Source organism: Pseudophryne corroboree, chromosome 8, assembly GCF_028390025.1.
Source record: "Pseudophryne corroboree isolate aPseCor3 chromosome 8, aPseCor3.hap2, whole genome shotgun sequence".
NCBI lineage: Eukaryota > Metazoa > Chordata > Amphibia > Anura > Myobatrachidae > Pseudophryne > Pseudophryne corroboree.
This window is the reverse complement of record NC_086451.1, coordinates 16,406,441-16,409,534: the sequence shown is the minus strand read 5'-3', so window position 1 is coordinate 16,409,534 and position 3,094 is coordinate 16,406,441.

Here is a 3,094-nt window from a genome sequence, read left to right as displayed (position 1 = left end):
CAGCCAATAACGTGCTTGCCTGTGATCTCTTGGCCGTGAGGATCACGGCAAAGCGATTGTTACGCAACTAGCGTACCCTTACGGTACTTCATACGTAGATAGCGTACAGTGTTCTTAGACCTCATAAAGGGTATTATATACGATAAATATTTAGCTTTATCAGAGGAGGCTGGGACTGGCCGGGGAGGAGGCTGTGCAGGGGGAGAGGCTGGGGAGGAGTTTGTGCGGGGAGTGCCCGGGCTGTGTATACTATGAGCAGTGCTGGGGAGGAGGCTAGGGAGCAGGAGGCTGGGACTGGCCGGGGAGGAGGCTGTGCAGGGGGAGAGGCTGGGGAGGAGGCTGTGCAGGGAGTGCCCGGGCTGTGTATACTATGAGCAGTGCTGGGGAGGAGGAGGCTGGGGCAGGGGAGGAGGAGGCTGGGACTGGCTGGGGAGGAGGCTGTGCAGGGGGAGAGGCTGGGGAGGAGGCTGTGCAGGGAGTGCCCAGGCTGTGTATACTATGAGCAGTGCTGGGGAGGAGGAGGCTGGAGCAGGGGAGGAGGAGGCTGGGACTGGCTGGGGAGGAGGCTTTGCAGGGGGAGAGGCTGGGGAAGAGGCTGTGCAGGGAGTGCCTGGGCTGTGTATACTATGAGCAGTGCTGGGGAGGAGGAGGCTGGGGCAGGGGCGGAGGAGGCTGGGACTGGCCAGGGAGGAGGCTGTGCAGGGAGTGCACGGGCTGTGTATATTATGAGCAGTGCTGGGGGGGAGGAGGAGGCTGTGCAGGGGGAGAGGCTGGGGGAGGCTGTGCAGAGAGTGCCCGTGCTGTGTATACTACATACTTACCTACTCTCCCGGAAGCTGCGGGAGGCTCCCTTTTTTTGGGGTAGCCCCCCGCACCCCCGGAAGAGTGGGCAGGTATCGCGCATCCTGCTCGCACCCTAGTGATGCGAGCAGGATGGAGAGAAAATCTCCCGTATTCGCGGGTACGTCAGGTGGAGAAGGGGTTAAAATTACGCAAATCGCATCATTTTAGCCCCACCCCCTTCCCGCGGACCCGCGATTCGCTGTATTTTTCGATGTGGGGGTGGGGCTTAGTGATGTTACAGTCCGGCCCCGCCCCCCGAATACTTCTGCAGCGTCTCCTCTCCGGGCTTCTCCCGGAGATGAGAAATATAATGTAGGCAAGTATGGTATACTATGAGCAGTGCAGGGGAGGAGGAGGCTGGGACTGGCCGGGGAGGAGGCTGTGCAGGGGGAGAGGCTGGGGAGGAGGAGGCTGGGACTGGCCGGGGAGGAGGCTGTGCAGGGAGTGTCCGGGCTGTTTATACTATGAGCAGTACAGGGGAGGATGAGGCTGGGACTGGCTTAGGAGGAGGCTGTACAGGGGGAGAGGCTGGGGAGGAGGAGGCTGGGAATGGCCGGGGAGGAGGCTGTGCAGGGGGAGAGGCTGGGGAGGAGGCTGTGCATGGAGTGCCTGGGCTGTGTATACTATGAGCAGTGCTAGGGAGGAGGAGGCTGGGGCAGGGGAGGAGGAGGCTGGGACTGGCCGGGGAGGAGGCTGTGCAGGGAGTGCCCGGGCTGTGTATACTATGAGCAGTACAGGGGAGGAGGAGGCTGGGACTGGCTGGGGAGGAGGCTTTGCAGGGGGAGAGGCTGGGGAGGAGGAGGCTGGGACTGGCCGGGGAGGAGGCTGTGCAGGGAGTGTCCGGGCTGTGTATACTATGAGCAGTACAGGGGAGGAGGAGGCTGTACAGGGGGAGAGGCTGGGGAGGAGGAGGAGGCTGGGATTGGCCGGGGAGGAGGCTGTGCAGGGAGTGTCTGGGCTGTGTATACTATGAGCAGTACAGGTGAGGAGGAGGCTGGGACTGGCTGGGGAGGAGGCTGTACAGGGGGAGAGGCTGGGGAGGAGGAGGCTGGGAATGGCCGGGGAGGAGGCTGTGCAGGGAGTGTCTGGGCTGTGTATACTATGAGCAGTACAGGTGAGGAGGAGGCTGGGACTGGCTGGGGAGGAGGCTGTATAGGGGGAAAGGCTGGGGAGGAGGAGGCTGGGACTGGCCGGGGAGGAGGCTGTGCAGGGGGAGAGGCTGGGGAGGAGGCTGTGCAGGGAGTGTCCAGGCTGTTTATACTATGAGCAGTACAGGTGAGGAGGAGGCTGGGACTGGCTGGGGAGGAGGCTGTACAGGGGGAGAGGCTGGGGAGGAGGAGGCTGGGAATGGCCGGGGAGGAGGCTGTACAGGGGGAGAGGCTGGGGAGGAGGCTGTGCAGGGAGTGCCTGGGCTGTGTATACTATGAGCAGTGCTGGGGAGGAGGAGGCTGGGACTGGCTGGGGAGGAGGCTGTGCAGGGGGAGAGGCTGGGGAAGAGGCTGTGCAGGGAGTGCCTGGGCTGTGTATACTATGAGCAGTGCTGGGGAGGAGGAGGCTGGGGCAGGGGAGGGGGAGGCTGGGACTGGCTGGGGAGGAGGCTGTGCAGGGAGTGCCTGGGCTGTGTATACTATGAGGAGGAGGCTGGGGCAGGTGAGGAGGCTGTGCAGGGGGAGGAGGCTGTGCAGGGTGTGCCCGGGCTGTGTATACTATGAGCAGTGCTGGGGAGGAGGAGGAGGAGGCTGGGACTGGCTGGGGAGGAGGTTGTACAGGAGGAGAGGCTGGGGAGGAGGAGGCTGGGACTGGCCGGGAAGGAGGGTGTGCAGGGGGAGAGGGTGGGGAGGAGGCTGTGCGGGGAGTGCCCGGGCTGTGTATACTATGAGGAGTGCTGGGGGGGAGGAGGAGGCTGGGACTGGCCGGGGAGGAGGCTGTGCAGGGGGAGAGGCTGGGGAGGAGGCTGTGCGGGGAGTGCCCGGGCTGTGTATACTATGAGCAGTGCTGGGGAGGAGGCTAGGGAGCAGGAGGCTGGGACTGGCCGGGGAGGAGGCTGTGCAGGGGGAGAGGCTGGGGAGGAGGCTGTGCAGGGAGTGCCCGGGCTGTGTATACTATGAGCAGTGCTGGGGAGGAGGAGGCTGGGGCAGGGGAGGAGGAGGCTGGGACTGGCTGGGGAGGAGGCTGTGCAGGGGGAGAGGCTGGGGAGGAGTCTGTGCAGGGAGTGCCCGGGCTGTGTATACTATGAGCAGTGCTGGGGAGG